The following is an 18,356-nucleotide window of genomic DNA, read 5'->3' as shown; positions in this document are numbered from 1 at the left end:
TGGAACACAACTAAATTGTGATAAAAGCACGCTCTCCACTTTTGCTTTAATAACCGTTTAAATTAATGCGTACCTGTATGAATCGTTCAGACGCTGGTGCACATTCCAATTTATGATAATTTAGATAATTAATATTTTCCCACTGTTCATAGTGTGTAGATGGCGGTAACTAGGTGAGAATCATCGAAATGTCATGCGATGTGAAAGGGTTCGAACCCCAGCAGCCGAAAAACAATTTAAGAATTACAACCCCTGGATGTTGTGACATCCCCATAATGAAATATGTTCCACTTGGAGAACTATGACGTCACAGGATGTTTAGCTTAATATTTGTGCAAATCAGATACAGATAAATTGGGGAGAGCTATACTCTTGAAACCAAACTAAACTCACGTTTAAACTTAAGCCCAGTTCTCACAACAGAAACATAAAATGGTTGATTTCACATTTCTTAGTGAAATACTGAATGGTTTGTCAAGAATGTACGAGATTAAAATCCGAGCTTCAGTTGAAATGTCTCAATTGCAAAAGGCGCCAGTTCAACAGTTGCCTTTATACATACAAAGTGTTATGAATAATATTGAATCGTTATGAGTTTGGTTCCAAAAGTGAACCCTACATATAATTAGTGAATCTCATTTTGGGGGCAACGAAAACATTAAAATTTCAATGAAAAGCAAAATTCACCAGTTCAGCTCTTATCTGACTTTTTTATAAAAAGTTTCGTATATAGTATAGCGTTGTACAAAAGTTCAGAAAAGTTATCTTCCCAGTATGTCTTTAATAGCCACTGAAGCGTACCTAAACTTCCTTGCAAGACGTAACTGTAAGGAAACACATGTCTCCCTCTGATTATCTTGGCAAAACAGCTTATAAGCATGCTGGAACAGATTCCATATCCATAACATATCTGAGCATAAACCAAAAGATTAAAACACACAATTTCACTCAAATTGACAATGCATGTATTTCCAGTTCAAAGACCCATAAATCTCAGAGATCAAATTTGTCACCACCAAAGACTCTGGCCGCTTCAGGTGGCTATACAATGAGCAAGAATGTGACCCAGCAGCGGACCACGGTAAGAACAGTCAACAGCTCTCTGTCTGTCGGGTGGTCAGTCTCGATGATGTGGTTGATTGCGTGTCATCGTTCCCTGAAGAAGAGGGACGTTGCTCATCTGATCAACCATCAGAACGATTATGTAACTACAGTCTATGATGCTCACAAATGAGTGATATCTCATTTGTCTTACTTTCAACTGATTTCGAGAATATTGCCTTAATTCAAGGAAGTAGAAATCTTTTACAAACATTTATGAACGACCATTGTCAGATATTCCTTGTCGGGGTTATCGGTGCATGTACCCTCTGTTTCATTTCGAAAATAGCCTCCATATCTGTCTGGATCAGTAAATATCTGACATATAAGTGGCTGGATGAGGTCGGAGCGAGTTGGGTTGGACCTCATGTTAAGCAATATTCCATCCATATCACGGCGATGACACAAAGAGCTTCTCGTATTGTACCGAAGTAAGAAATCGACCACAGGTCTTATGCGTGAAGGGCTGACACTTTCACAACAAGCACACACACACACACACACACCCCACCCCTAGGCATTTACTCTTTAAAGTCCCACATTCATTGGATCTACACGAAAATAGAGTGTCCATCATGGGATTAGATGCCGTCACAATGCGTGCAAGTCAACACTTCAACCAGTTGCTCCGTGGATGTTTGATGTATCATCACAGTGGGTGACGAGTTTCCCTTCATGTACCTCATTGAAGTGAAGACGTGCGTAACCATCTGGAGATACACTTGCATCCTGAAGATTCCCTGTAATGGTACCGGGTCTGTGTTGGTTCCTGTTGCATGGCTCATCCATCCCAAATGAACAGGTTTGCATCGTCTATGCATTGCGACGTGTCTCTTAAAATCGGAAAAATAACACTTGTTGAATTATTTTCGAATGTTATTACTTACAAAGCATTGTAATAAATCATTTAGGTATCAAAGTATTTAGTATTAGATAAGCAAAATATTGTTTCTGCTTGACGACTCAAAACAGTTCAGGGTTACATGTGTCTACAACATTGCTGTACGGAATCATTATTGATAACCCCACTGTGCGCTCCCTGTATCGACGTATACGTATATCAGTACAATGCAAGGTGAAAATAGCTAAACGTTTATGAAATATCGCTGGTTACGTGGGTACACATTTCTTTCAGCCGTGTCCCAAGTGTTGGCAGCCTAATAAACGTTGTCAGACACAGGATACTGTTTTAGAAAGTGCTTCAAGACAAATGTTTCTCTAAAAGTCGGAGCCGAACAATGTATTTAGGACATCCAGCATCCCTAGTGGGTAATCATCTTTTGTGTGTAAAACCTGAGGTTAAACTATATTTTTCCAAAACAATCCTAGTTCAAATAGTGCATGATATGTCTTGAAGGATGAGCTCGATTGTATTAAAAGGTCTGATTAGAAACTTCTTCTCAATTGTCATTTACACCTCTCTTTGTACAACGCAAAATGTTAATCAATTGGTATATCATGTACCACTTACGATTTTCTTTTCCAGATGCCGAAAGCCATCAGAGGGAGTACAGTCATTAGGACAAGTCCTAAAGGGAGTAGAACGGCCAGCACATACTGGTTGGTGTGCCAACTGTCATGTGGTCTCTGAAATACGCACGTATTGACTTGTAGTAATCTGAACTGATCTAATCAAAGAAATTGTTACGTCATTAACTTGCATATCAAATAAGAATAGTGTACCTGAGAATAAGATAGATTTATGATTTCAAATGTTACTTTAAGAGGCGGCTAAAAGGATCCGGTGTTCAGGGTCAGTGACAAGACTGATTGATGGTCATTGTATCTCAAGTGTGTTGATTGTTGCCCATGTCGTAAATCACTGGATTGTCTGGTCCAGCCTCGACAAGTTCAGACCTATGGCTGGAATACTTCTTAGTGTGACGTCACACAACAACAAAACAAACGAATATACCTCCTTACAAAAGGCAATACATTTTGTATTATTTTTTTACATATACGTTAACAAGGCATCGGCAACAACCTCTGTTGGCATCGTGTGGTTTACCTTCACCGTCGACTTCTCTTCTTGTCGGGGAGGGTAGAGGAAGAGGCAGATATTCATTGAGGACTTCATCACGGTTGGATTCGAAGATCATATTTATTGAAGCACTGTCCAGAAAGGTGCCGTTCTCCAAAGATGAATAGAGTTGTACGTACGTTGTAGTATAACTGAAATATATATTCAAAACAAACTTAGTTGAGATCATGACATTCATTGCAGGATGAAATACTCAAATTCAATGTAGGCCCCTTTTTGTCATTCTGGTATAGCAGCATCCTGTTTGTCACTCGGAGGCATTGGTAGCCCAGTCGTCTAAGGCACCGCAATTCTCACTGAAGAGTTGTTTCCTTGGGGTACGCTAGGACCTATGATCATGAATTCGAATCCCTGTTCGCCCGGATTTGTCAGCACTATTACCTGCATCACTTGTGCTTTCCTCTCACATTGCGCTGACACGCCATGATATAACCGGAATACTGTTCAAAGTGGCGTTATATCCAACTCACTCACGCAGTCATTCACACACAGGCATTCACTTATTATCACTCACTTGCATTCTGTCTGTGTCTTTGTTGTAAACATGACATCCACTTTCTCTTGAATTTCCCCAAGTTCGGAGATGAATCTGTTCAAGCCATCAGTCAGGTCACCTCTGTTTGTGTGATCAATCTCCCCAAAGAGCGTGATATTGACAATGTCTGATTACAGAGAACATGAGGTTTTTAGGAATAATTCTAATGACATCCAAAGCCTGTATAAAAAGATTATTGAAAATGAAGTCTTTGGCCAATTTTTCCATTCAAATATCTTACTTTATTATTAGATAATTCATGATGACGAAATAGTCATTATAAGAAAAACATGTGTTTTAGCAAAAATAGCATAATTAATTGCCATGAAATCCTCTTTCCAATTTAGTTTTGATAGAACAAGAAATGCCTTTACTTTGGTCTCAATGGGTGGATCAGATGCTCATCAACAATCGTTATATCAAACAATGTACACAGTCATCTGACTCAATACGTTGGCTGGATACACTGTCCAGAAGGAAAATCAAAAACCATGTAACCTGTGTGTTGTCTGACGGCATCTATAGTTACTTTGTTTCTGATGATAGTTAGTGGTAAATTGATTGAGGAGCTCTTATAATATTGACCTTAGTAGTGACCTTGATAAAGAGTGACGACCCTTGGATGTTAATGGTCAGTCTCAATCCCAGCGCGTGACGCCTTCGCTGCTATCTCAGTGTTGAGTGTTCCGCTGTGGGGAGCTTGTCTACTTCCTTGTTTACATTTGTTGATGTACAACATTATTCAAGTCTCGCGAATTCTCTGGAAGGCAGTAGGGCACGGATGGCCCAGTCGTGTAAACGCCGCGATTCGCTGTGAAGAGTTGCGTCCCTTGGGCAGGCCAGAAACCTATGAATAAGGGTTCGAATCCCGGTTCAACCCGATTTTTTTTCTAGGTTTGTCAGCACCATACCCATGCTCGTGGGTTTCACCGAATTGGTAAACGTCTTAGACCTGCATCACTTCAGGCTTTCCTCCCACATTAAGCTGACACGCTGTGATATAACTGGAAAACTGTTAAAAGCGGCGTTAAACCCAACTCACACACACACTCTAGAAGGTAGCTGTACCTGTATAAGTGTGAGACGAGGGCGTCCACCTACTTGCCTATTCTGCCTGTTTGCTGGATAAAGGAATACAGCACGGGACAAACTCAACACATTCATATTAACATATAAGACAACATTTAAACTACCCACACTTTGGATGCATCTTTCCCCTACCCATGCTAAATCACAATCACACTTGAACCCAGTTGCCGTCAAGAGGTCTCGTGTACAATTCCCTCTGTTACAGGGGGCGCTGTCAAAGAAATAACCCGTCTCTGCGCATGTCTCTCCAGTCCACTCACCTGAGCATGCGCAGTTGAAGCCTGTTTCGTTTCCGTCGCATGTCCCTCTGTTCAGACATGGCTTCAGTGCACACTGGTTGGTGATGTTTTCACATCGTCTTCCTGAACAAAGGTGTAGAAGTATATGGAGAAAAACAAGAAGCATATGATATGGGGCTTAATGTCGCGTTCAAAATTATTCCACATTTAGAGCGACATGCATGCACTTGTGTGTGGCTGCTAGCCCACTGAGATACCGCAGTTTAACATCAATAGCCATAGTATACTGATTTCGAGCCGACCAGTCCTTGTTTTAGTCCTTTTATGCCGAGCGCCAGACAGGGTAATAACAAGTACCATCTTTTAACGTCTGGTATGACGCGGATCGAAACTTCGCCCCCAACCTTGCACTCTCCGGGCAGACGCTCTACAACTAGATCAGAGAGGTGGTCTGTACGACCAAATAAATAGAGACTGCTTGCCATCGAAACTGCCCACTGAGTATTGTTGCATTTAAAGTTTTTTAACCCTTCTTCCTCTGGAGAATTACGACCCGTGAAAATCCGGGGTAGAATCGATCTTCAGCAACCCATTTTTGCCGTAACAGGCGACTATTCTTGTCGTAGGATTCGACAAACGGGATCGGGTGGTCAGGCTCGCTGACTTGGTTGATCCATGCCATCGAACCCAATTGAGTGCATCGATGCTCATGGTATTAATCACTGGATTGTCTGGTCCAGACTCGATTATTTACAGACCGCTGGAATATTGCTGAGTGCGGCGTTTAACAACAAACCAACTACCCAAATGTAGAGTTACATCCGGTGTTTCAAGCAGTTATACCTTGTATTGCTACGCCAAATATTTTTGACAAATTGCTTGCACATATGGATCTGTGTGCCCGCGTTTGTGTGTGCTTGGTTACTTGGTTTGTGTGTGTACATGTGTGCGGACTCATATTTTAGAAAATGGGGGAGCACTTAAAAAATTCGAAAAAAATAAATTAATCCATTCATTGTTACTTTTTGTTTTATGTGTTTAATACTTCCACACGATTACTCGACTGGTATCCTTTAAAAAAGTGTGTTTATAAGGGAGGTTGTGTTGTTGAGGACCATCTCTGCCCACGTATAGAGACTTTAGGCCGTTGTAGAAACAATGTATTACTACCATTAGATTAAGAGGGACATTAATTTCACATTTTGTTACCATAGAATCGCATGATGACATGCCATGTGGCCTGTTCCTCTTGGGAATCCTTATTCTTGTAGACTAAGGATCAAGTCTACTCATCTTTGATCCCGTCGATACAAATGCACTCAAACCTTCCGGGTGTATTTGTACAGCTTCCTCCATGTTGACACATGTTAATTTCTGTGCATTCATCGATGTCCTGATCGCAGTTATCGCCCTCCCAACCTGCAAGTTTATTACTAAAATGAGCATCAATGGGCGATACCCTGTTAATCGGGATACCGTGAGTTCTGCAACCGACTTTATGATCAGTGTAAGTTTAGTGTCTAATGATGAATTATTAATGAACTAATCCGACCGAACGGATAACAGGGGCTCATTGTATAGTGAACTACGGTTATAACGAACTCAAAGGGACCAATATGTTTTGTTCATTATAACCGGAGTTTGTTATAAGCGTTTGAACCAAAGCATACCGCAAATGGCCGGGACCAAAAACAACGGTTCGTTATATCCGTCGCTTCGTTATAAACGTGTTCGTCATAAACGTAGTTTATTGTACGTTGGAACCACTTCAATGCGAAAGGGTCGTAATACAAGACACGTCATTAAATCGTCACGATATGGCTGAAATACTGCCGATGTGACGTTAAATCTTAACTCACTCACTGTAAGCGTTTAAAATAATGCATACCGCAAATTGCCGGGATAAATGCAGTTTACTGTACATTGGAACCACTTTAATGCGAAAGGGTCGTAATGCAAGACAAACACAATCGTGCTTTCTTTTGAAATTTAATGTATAATGCAGTAACAAACTCAACATTGACATCAACCTTCTGAAAATACCCTCAAAGCACACTTTTGCTCCTGTGTGTGCGTGGCACGTGTAGTTACGCCGGTCAGTAGTGGCCTCGCAATATTTCTCACACACTGACCCGTACCAGTCCGGGTCGCAGTAGGCACGGACCTGAATCTGTAACCTGAAAAAATAATTCAATCCAAACATTTCAGTTTGTCATCTTGTTCTCTCATCTTGCTGTGCAAATTCATATGAAAGCACTTTGATTTAGGTGCCTCATCATATAACCACTGCCACAATTGCTTCAATATGTTAATTAAACAAAAGGAAACCAACTGAATATGAAACAGTCGGGTTCTATACAATAAGCTCTTGGTTATGGTCGAAAGGTGTAATGCAATATTGTCACCTTGGTCATACACCTGCACCGTTATTTCTCTTGAGGTCGGGAGAAATCAACATGTATATTCTTAGTTTGTTGTTTAACACGACAGACAGCAATATTCTAGCTAAGCTAAAAAAAATACGTTATTACTTAATGAGTGAGTGAGTTATGTTAAACGCCACTTTTAACAGTATTCCAGTTATGTCACTGCGTGTCAGCTTAATGTGGGATGAAAGCCCGAGGTGATGCATGTCTTAGACGTTTACCACCAAGTGCACGGGTATGGTGCTGACAAACCTAGAAACATAATCAGGGCGAATCGGGATTCGAACCCACAGTCACAGGTTTCTGCGTGCCCAAGGGACGCAATTCTTCACAGCGAATCACGGCGCCTTAGACGACTGTGCCACCCGTGTACCCATATTACTTAATCATTCACTTGATACATGTATTGTCTTTTTTCTGAATATGTTCAATGACGCTTGCGGACATTGAGCCTAATCTATGACATGGCATGGCGAGACCTGTGTCTGTTAGTTTCATTATCAACATTCACACAACAGTTAAGGATTCTTATATGTGGCTTGAAGATGTACAATATAAACCGATATGAGTGTAATTTAAATTTAGGTGATACTCCTACCGGTACTGCTTTGGGCACATGTATGATGATAGTATTTGCTGTTCCTAGAATGCTGCTTCCAAAGTGGATCGTGTTTTGGTTATCTATGTAGTTTGTGGTCCCAACATAAAGAGAGCACGGCACTCTTCCGTCTGGCCTGGAATAACAGAGAATTGTTATCTGATGCACCGCGAATCGCGGCGCCTTAGACGACTTGGCCACCCGTGCCCCCTTATTACTTAATCATGAGCAAGGAAAAGCCTAAACTATTTTCACAGAAGAATCAGAAAGATAACATTAAAATAACCTTTGTGTGATGTACTTAACCTGATGTATTAATGGCAACAGGGGTCCGGGTCATATATTTACAGGAGATACGATAGTCTACCGACACTGCTCCAAGTCCATCCCACCTCTCCCAGAATCCCGAGCCGCTGTCGACCTTCAAGAACCCTGGACCAAGACTGAAGATGGAAGAGACTTCCTGTGCATAGATGATGGTGCTGATGATAGACTGTTAGTGTTTGCGACAACTGAGATGTTGGAGATCCTTAGTGAGCAGGACACTTTTTTCATTGATGGGACATTCTTCGTGTGCCCTAGCTTGTGGCTGCAGGTGTACACTATCCATTGCCTTGTGGATGGCAAGATGTTCCCAGTCGCCTTTTCCCTACTCCCAAACAAGACCAAGGAGACCTATGTCCAACTGTTCACCTTGCTGAAGGATGTTGTCGGCGCAAGGACTGGTGTAGACCTCTCTCCAGACATCATCCAGACAGACTACGAATCAGCTGTCATCAGTGCCATCAGCGATGTCTTCCCAGCAAATTCCGTCAGAGGATGGTTTTGCCACTACGCCCAGGTTCTGTGGAGCCAAGTTGTGGACAGAGGCCTGGCCCGAGACTACACAGACAACCCAGCAGCGCAGACCCACATCAGAAGAGCTGCAGCGTTGCTGCTTCTACCCCTAGCTGAAGTCCAAGATGCCTGGATTGAAGTGATGGAGCAAGGACCAGATGGGCAGCAGATCACCAGGTTCAACGACTACGTCACCAGCACATGGGTGGACTTCAATGCCACGTTCCCTCGAGCCCTGTGGAATCAACATGAGAACACCGGTCCACGCTCCAACAACCATCTTGAAGGTTTCCACAATGGCCTGAAGAAGAGATGCCGAGAGCCCATCCCAACATCTTCCAGTTTGTCAAAGAACTCAAGAAGATCGAGACAGCAGATAGACGGTCAAGGAGGCAGATTGGACTGGGTGGTGCCATGAGACCTCGTGCTCGTGTTGACAGAGACCGAGATGCAAGGATCGAGAGACTGAAGCAGCAGTTTGCTACTGGCAGAAGATCCGTGATTCAGTTTCTGGATGCAGTTGGACATTTCATCAAATAACAGTAATTTTGCTAGTCACGATGTAGCGCTAATGTTAGAAAACATGAAGATGATGGATATAAATGTACAGTGATATGATAATACATGTGTATTTATGATATTTGATGTTGTGAAAACATTTGAGTTGTGAAGAAGATCTCATATACAAAATGAAATTACAGTATCAAAAGTCATTTACATTCTTTGTTATCTTGTTGTAAGAGTTCATTTTACTTAAGGGGTAAGGGTACAAGTGTGATGTGCACTCTTGTATAAATTTGTTTTGATAGGGGTGTAGGCGATATGAGGTGTAGCCCAGATGAGGTCACGCTGTCACATCACTGTCCACTCATTCCAGGGTACTTACCCGTCAATGCACAGGGTAAACTTTGGGTCACATTTATTATTGCACCAAATGGGGAGATCATTGTCACAACAATCCCCGCTGATTTCTTTTCCATCTGACCAGTAACTGATGAACCGAATGTCCAGCTTACCGTCAGTCTTCACATGCTGTTAAGGTATGAATAAACGGTCCTGACATTTGTTAATTGTAGAAAGTAATATCATCTTGAATATTATATAATAACGTTGACATGAAGGATGTCGAATTAAGTTCGAATTTCTTTCAGTTTCGATTGCCTCCAAAGAATTTTACTATTCAAAATGATTGTGTTCAATCCACGTACATCCTAAATCGTTTATCTATTTTTGGTAACGGGTACCCGCCTATTCTTAAATATGTTAGATTGTTTAGTGTTGGTTATCACATGTTTCCCTATGGGACAATGTTGTGTTTATCCATATTGCATTTAGTCATACAAGGCAAGTTTACGATGCAAATAAGTTTTGATAACGATTATACAACCACGTACATAAGTGTTATATGTAATCTACAAAGTCTAGTTTTTAATGCTGTAGGAAATATTTCCATACCCATACGTATTTTATTCTAACAGGCACTCTGTTTCATACGGTTTTACCTCATGACACTTCCGAACAAGCTCTTTCACATGAACTGAGGTGATTTATTATATCAGCTTATATCTCTTAACTTGCTTGGTCAACAGGAGGCAAGGTGCCTGGGGTGGCCCAAACTTTTAAGGCGGCGCAATGCGCTGTGCAACGTTCCGTCCTCATGTCAAAATCTTGTGATCGTGGTTTCGAATCCAATACTCGCCATGATATGTACCCATTTTTGTCAGCACCATATCCGTGCCCATTGGTTTCATTTCAAGTGGTAAACGTTAGAGGCCTGCATCAATGTAGATGTGTTTCCCACATCAAGCTGATAGTCCATAAAAAAAATTCATGACAATATATTGTTAACTAATCTTTTTGTGACTAATATTCATCGCCATCTCCATCTCGTCTGCAGGTAGGCCTAAAACAAGGAGACATTCAGCCTCACATCAGGTGGATTCTATTGAGAATCACATTGTAAAAACATGTTCATTCCCAGTAAATATATCGAGGTATCGATTCTACAGTGAACGATCTCGAACTTTTAAACACTGGAGGTCTATCTCCTGAGTCATTTACTCAATTGAGGATTAAAATATTTTCCAGTCCGGTTTACAACTCGAAAAGTAAATATCTTGTTATTCGATCTAAAATATAAGTCCTCGTATTGAAAGCCAGTGTCTTGGGAAGTGGATCATGTTTCATTTGTCGTTAGATGACGATGCATGCACTTAGCTCAAGCATATACAGTGCGGGGACCTTTTAGGAAAACACTATAAGACAGTCCGAAGCTCTGTGTAGCAACAAGTCAATATCAAAATCGTTTATCGGGAGCAGCACAGTGATACGTTTGCGGCAGCTATGGAAAGAGTGATTTTGTGAGTGTTTTTTCACTCTACTGTCAGTAACATTCCGGCTATATCACGTCGGTGTGGATGAGACAAACCAGTGATAGATAGCATGAGGGAAACGATCACACACTGATGATCAGGTCACATATTGTATAATCACCAGATCCTCGTTAATCACAACCTAAGAAATACATTTGTGTGACACTTGTCCAGAGGATTGGTGGAAAAATTACTGTTTGATTGATATTCTAGAAGTTGGTGAGTAAGTAAGAAAACGTACAACTTTATGGATACCGACTTCTGGTTTATTGCATGAAGGGACGTTTCTTTACACCAGTGAAGTTTGATAACGATGGAAACCTTATCTCACTCGTCATCAGTATGTATGCGTGTATGGGTGGACCACAACTGTGCTCAAGTTTACAAGTTGTCTTTTTGACTCGGAACTCTGGCGCATGATCTGATGATCAGAATGACCAGTGTGACACATTTCCAGGACCAAGACATTCGATTTAGTTCGCGGCTGGTACTGTACCAGTATTTTTATTGTGGATTAAACTGTTTTACACACTTAATATACTTGTCTGTCTGGTGTCTTCTTCGCTCTGAGAATCAAGGACGAGATCCCGTTTTTTTCTCACGTGACTTTGAAAGGCCTGTGACTTCCGCCGGAAGCCAGGGATAAGCCTTTCAAAGTCACGTGAGAAAAAGTTTGCTGTCAGTTTTCACAAAATCCAATAGAAATCTTTGTATAAAGCAGAGTTAATCGTACGATTCCGACTATATCTTGAGCGTGTGTTTATGAATCACTATCGAATAGTGATGAAACCAGGTGTTCATGAAAAGGTGAGCGTATCGGGCTCTATCAGTGGCAAACACATGCAAAGGCAAGACAGTTGTTCACCTGAAAAAACACGGGAACATCTGGTACAAGTCAAAATGTGCAATTGCATCGGACATCATTTCTGTCACTAATGCGTCAAATTTGGAAAGGACCTCCACATGTCCACCATAAAGCTTTTGAAAGCTTCACTGAGGTGTTGAATGTTGTAAACTTCATCAAACACACTCTGAGCAAGAGCAGCATGACGCTCTTTTTGAAATCTGGGTAGAAAGTGTATGCACTGGTCACCTCTTCATTCATAGTTCAGGTGGGTATATCAGTGGAAGGGGATTGGCTATTTGATGGTTACTGAACGATAAGGATAATCGATATACCTGATGCTTAAGTTAAACTTCTTGGCCAAATTACCTTTTTTTTACTTTGCCAATCCGATCAGAAATTTCGAAACAGATCCACAAGAAGGTGAGTACAATTGGTGCTCATGGGGATGCCTACTTCTTGCCTAAATGTCTTATGCCAAAAGTTTACTAAAAGGACTAGTGTACATGCGTTGATGAACAAATCTATGTTCACAATTTGCAAACGACCATAAAGAAATTATCACGGAAGGTGAAATGGTCGGCGTATTCTATTGCACATTCGTTCTTCCTTCATGTCACCTCAAATGGACAAGTAGAAACAAAGCTCCACCCAATTATTTTTTTCAATGTGATTCTTTCTCTCAAAAGCTGGTATTTTCATGCCTCAGCCTAACGTGGAAACCGGAACAACCTCATCGGACGATCTGAAGCAGGAACGTCGCAGGCGGATGTAGCTAGAGTATGGCACCATCTGTTAGACTTTGTTATCGGCACGAACAGCATTATACCCCGCATAGCCTAAGTCGGGATGACCTCGTGGCTGCCCAGGATCGCAACAACATCGTCAACAGCGTATGACGAGTCAAAATTTATGCCGCATCGAGCAGATGGAAGAATTATGATGGCCCGATGTCACCATAAAGATTTAGCCGCAAACAGGTTTTGTTTGTGGCAGCGCAGTGATCATCCTGAACCCCATACACCATTGCCGAGTGAGGTAACATTCGCCACCATTCGCCACCGTGCCATCCGTTTATCCATGAGCAGGTGGTGACAGACAATACTTCACGCTCTCATGACCTGGACATGTCCTGTGTGCCTTGTCCTCATTTAACAAGTGTTCTGATGACGAAGTGAATGTTTTTTAGCTTCCAGTACAAAATGGTTTTGCGTTTCATCTGTGGAGGTATATTTTCTCCCGTTAACTTCGGTAAATGTCACCAACAGAACCTAACGCAGAGACTGGCTTTGAATTGATACTCTACTTACGAGGGATGGCTGAAACGTTTTGAGCCTTGTTACGAAGGATGTATAGTACACTGTTATATTTCAGTTGAACCACAAACACAACCAGGCAGCATATTTCTGCAGGCATCGAAGTGGCAAGGTATTCTCTGTTTATGGAAATAAACACAACTGGCTACCGCACTGTCACCAAGTATCTCCAGCTGAAAGGGTTAACTCTGACAGCATCTATGCAGATATGGTGTCACCTTTAGAAGATGATTCTTTTCATTGTCACAGAGCAAGTAAACTCAACATATCATCTTTGCCTATATTAATACTTTAGGGAATACTTAATCACAAATGTTTGACCAAAATGTTATTTAAAAAACGGAAACATTAAAAAAATGACAGGCGAAATCGTCCCCCAAACGTAAATATTCGCCACTGAGGCGGATGATTCTCTCATCTTTTCAAGAGCAAGTAAACTCAACAGAGAAACTTTGCAAATTTAAATACTTCAGGGTATACTTAATCACAAATATTTGCCAAAATTTTATTTAAAAAACGGAAACATTAAAAAAAATGACAGGCGAAATCGTCTCCCAAACGAAAATATCCGCCACTGAGGCGGATGATTCTCTCCAATATTAAGAGCAAGTAAACTCAACAGAGAAACTTTGCAAATTTAAATACTTCAGGGTATACTTAATCACAAATGTTTGATCGAAATTATATTTAACCAACGGCAATAGCGCTCACACGGTAAAAAAAGACAGGCGAAATCGTCTCCCAAACGAAAATATCTGCCACTGAAGAAATTACCTTCACTGAGCAATGTCTACGTCGGGCCGGCGCCCAGTTTGCATTCGTCCTTCTCGGATTTTTCAATCGCATTTGGGACAAATAACACAAAATTGTGTACAGTGTCACCCTTTTTATCAATTGTTTGTTTCATATTTTAAAGTAAACGCATGTTAGATGTACGTATGTACGGATGTTTGTTGCTTAGACAAACACGATGGATTTATTCCCCCGCCAGCTGCTTGACAAATACGGTTTCGACGTTTATGGTACTGAAACAGGATGTAAGTCATTAAAAGCTCGTTTCAGGACATTAATCATTAAGGAAACACAACGTCTCGGGAACTGACTTAATATTTTGAGGATGCAATAATAGTTTACACTTTACCAGCCATATAAAAGGGGACGGGAGAGTCTCGAAGATGATACAAGATCAGGAAAACCGTCAACTGCCTCCACAAAGAAAACTGTTAATAAAAAACATATGATTAAGGATTATCATCGATTCACCAAGCGTCACAAAGTCAATGTAGTAGGCATCTCTCAGTTGAGAACATTTTGAGGAATTAGCTGGGCATGACAAAGGTTTCATCACGCTGGGTTCTGATCAGAAACGCTACACGTTCATTATATCTTCATTTATTATTTTAAAGCATACCAAGCTAAGTTTGTTGAAAAGGGTTTGTAAAAATGGATGAGTCTTGGATTGACATGACACTTTACCTTCACACTTCGTTTCTGTGTTTCATTTTGAAAGTATATCTGATCCAATACTCATTTCAAAATACATAAATTAATCACCCTAGTAGCCATTACTATTGGCGCTGGTTTTAGCAATGTCCAACTATATCACAGCGGGTGGTGGGAGGTCACCATAAATGGTATCCAGACATTGAACCCAGGTTGGGAATTGAACCCAAACTAAAGCATGATGAACCAACACTTTACTGACTAGGCATACCGGAATCCCCATTTTGCGTAATGAGAAAGAGGACACTTTATCAGTTTAAAGTTAAACCTAGTTAACTCGAACCCGATTATCTCATTTAAGAAGATGTCACTTCTGGTCACCTTATAGTCTTATGTCGGCACTCCGCTTGTTTCGAAAAACGGATAAATCGACAAACAAGAACCTAGAATTAAGGGGGTTCACTGCTGTGAAGATTTGAATAGCTTTCTTGTTTATTTTTCAAACTCCGTGTATGTGAATTATATACAATAAAACGAGTTTCAATTTCAGTGTTCAAGTATGACTTAAGCACTTACCGATATCAGCAGCAGCCAGAGCGTGAAGACCACACCCAAACAGTGTGCCGGCCAACATCTACAAGTAGGCATCATATCCATGAGTCATCATCAGAGCTGTTCTGGATGGAGGGTTGTCTCACATGTACTGTTCAGTGTTCGGTCCACTGATATCTAAACTCCAAGAGATTACCGGAGACTACAGACGTTTGCGCGCACATATGTTGTGACGTATATTACACGTGACTAAATCATTACTGAATTCGCACCAGGGCGAATGTGGTGCGTGTTTAATACTTCCTCAGCCTTCTGATACAACGATGTGTCATCGAACTTGAGGAAATATTTGTGGTAAATATTTACTGCCATCACTCACATCTATCTGGAAGTAGCGTGCAACGTCTGCTATTCCATGCTACTTTTCCAGCTCATTCAAATTCATGATGAAGTTCATTTTGGCATGTACAGTAATATCTTGCTCAGCAAGTGTTAATACTAGCCCTGGGATCCATACCTTATGTCCTGGTCGCCTGTTGCTGTTTACTGCAGTCGCCAAACAAAGACAGGGTCCTCACTGCGAAGTGTTATTGTATTCATGGCCCGAAGGTGGAAGTGATCTGACTGAATTGTGTGTGGACAAAAACAGCTATGAAAGTAAAATTGTAACATAATATCCTTGGAGTGATTACGTGAGTGTTGTGTCACGCCGCACTCAGCAATACGGCAGCTCTATCACGGCGGCTTGTAAATAGCCAATGCTAGACAGCATGAACAATCACACACTGACAACCAGGCCATCCATTGTATAATCACCAGATCCTCTTTAACTGGCTCGTATGGAGTAGAACATGATGGCACAAGACACAATATTAGGAGTGAGTATGGTAAACAATATTCCAGCAATATCATGGCGGGGGACAACAGAAATGGGCTTCAAACTTTACCCATGTCGGGAATCGAACCCGGGTCTTCGGCGTGACGAGCGAACGCTTTAACCACGAGGCTACCCGACCGCACCCAATATTAGGAAGAGCATCCCCAAAACAATAAATGTGTCGACCATGTCTGTGGTACGCCTTCTACTCGTTTGATGATGGGGTAAGGTGTAGCCATTGGTCGTCATGGAAAACATATGGATTTACACAATATCCTCTTCACTTCGGGCATTCCTCACACATTAAGTTGACACCCGTGTTATAACTGAAATACTGCTCAAAGGGGTTATTGAAAACGTCATGACTGATGAAGAATACTTTTCCACGTTAATAACGGGATATTTATTAAGATTGAAACAAGCCACATATGTCATCTGTTACATCCCATTTCGCATGCCAAAGCAACAGTTCACTCTAAGCATGGAACTTGATAGAATGAGTCCACTATTGATATAATAAACTGCCTTTAATGCGTAAGTGAAACTACAGAGGCTACACATGTTACTATTTCTACATTACAGTTACATCTTAATAACGTGACGCAAAAAGAACTACATCGCTAAGGCATAAACTCTACTGCAGAGATGACTTGAAAGTTTTGGTTACCAAGAAGCACATTTGTATCCACTTTGAACATTGTAAAGGCAAATTAAAGACAAAGCATATAAGTACATTTATTCCAAGAACGATATCTTTACAGTGATATATATGGATGCGTCCTCGATCAACTCTATGGACTTTAGTGGTCACTGGACCGCGTTAAAAGATTAACAAAGGCCTGACTCGCGGTGTTTTACATGTTTTATCTGTTAGTTTCGGATCTGTTGCGTTGTGGAAATACAGTGAAAAAGCGAAGTTAGTCAATGTTGTTTTGCAGCCAGCAATGTCATGGCGACATGTAAACAATCCGCTATCAGGGATACAGTGAGATACAATTGGACTGCTCACACATTGAAACGAACCTGTCTTCATTGTAGTCGGCTCTTACAATAACCATGGAAGATCGGTGACGTTTCCCCGTACCCAAATGGGTATGGATATGGCAATCTATCATATCATACATTGATTGAGATATATATGTGTAGTTATGCAAAAATATTAGTTAAGACATTTTTGAAACAGGTTCATCCTCACATTCAATGACCAAGCCACACATAGTTGATCAACGTGTTTTTCATAAAGTGAGAAATTGACTCAAGTCTTGGGTTGGGTTTGGCGCCATTTCATTCATATTACAGAAATATCATTTTGTCAGCTGGAACGATTACTCAACTATACAAGCGCAAGTTCTCATTTGTATTAATGACGATTGTTTCGAGAATATTATTCAAATAAATAGAAAACTTATAAAATTATTTACAATGCATGTATGGACGACCATTGTCTGCATGTATGATCAGTTCTTCTTTGTCTAGTAATCACTGCATGCGCCTTGTGTTTCATGCCTAACCTCTTTTCAAAAGATGAGATGTAGAGTAACACAAGTCTCGTGAATAACTTGACAGTGAATATACAAAACTAAGAGATTATTCTTTTTGCAAACTTGTACTAGCTGCTAGCTGATACGATATGTACATCATGTAATTGATCCCTATTTACAAACTAGTCTCCATATCTATCTGGATCAGTAAATATAAGAAAACTATCAGTATTTGTAAATGGCTGGGTAAGGTCGGAGCGAGTTGGGTTTTACATCGCGTTAAGCAATATTCCATCCATATCTTGCATTGTACCCAATTGGGTAATCGAACACATGTCTTTGGCGTGACGAGCTGACACTTACACAACAGGCTACCCCTATCGGCCAAAGTTTGTGTTTATGTTTTGGTGTCCCATATTCATTACATCACATGCAAACAGATCCTACATATTGTGTTCAAACCATGTGCTCATCATGGGATGAGAACCCGGTCAGCTGCCGTGCAAGTCAACGATTCAACCACTGAGCTATCAACCGCTTCTGACACTCTCGGATAGTTGCGATGACAGTGCGTTGTTGGCATCCCAGTCCTCCATCAGTCTCAT

The 18,356-nt window shown here is 41.0% G+C and overlaps 1 pseudogene; it reads right to left on the bottom strand.

Moving 5' to 3' along the window:
• Positions 1–1,716: 1,716 nt before the first annotated feature.
• On the bottom strand, positions 1,717–15,498 carry LOC139446581 (protein jagged-1a-like; annotated as a pseudogene).
• Between the last annotated feature and the right edge of the window lie 2,858 nt (positions 15,499–18,356).

The sequence above is a fragment of the Haliotis cracherodii genome, unplaced genomic scaffold (genome assembly GCF_022045235.1).
Source record: "Haliotis cracherodii isolate W230 unplaced genomic scaffold, xgHalCrac1.p SCAF_6, whole genome shotgun sequence".
Lineage (NCBI taxonomy): Eukaryota > Metazoa > Mollusca > Gastropoda > Lepetellida > Haliotidae > Haliotis > Haliotis cracherodii.
Note: the sequence above shows the minus strand (reverse complement) of the source record. Positions and strands in the feature narration are given on the sequence as shown.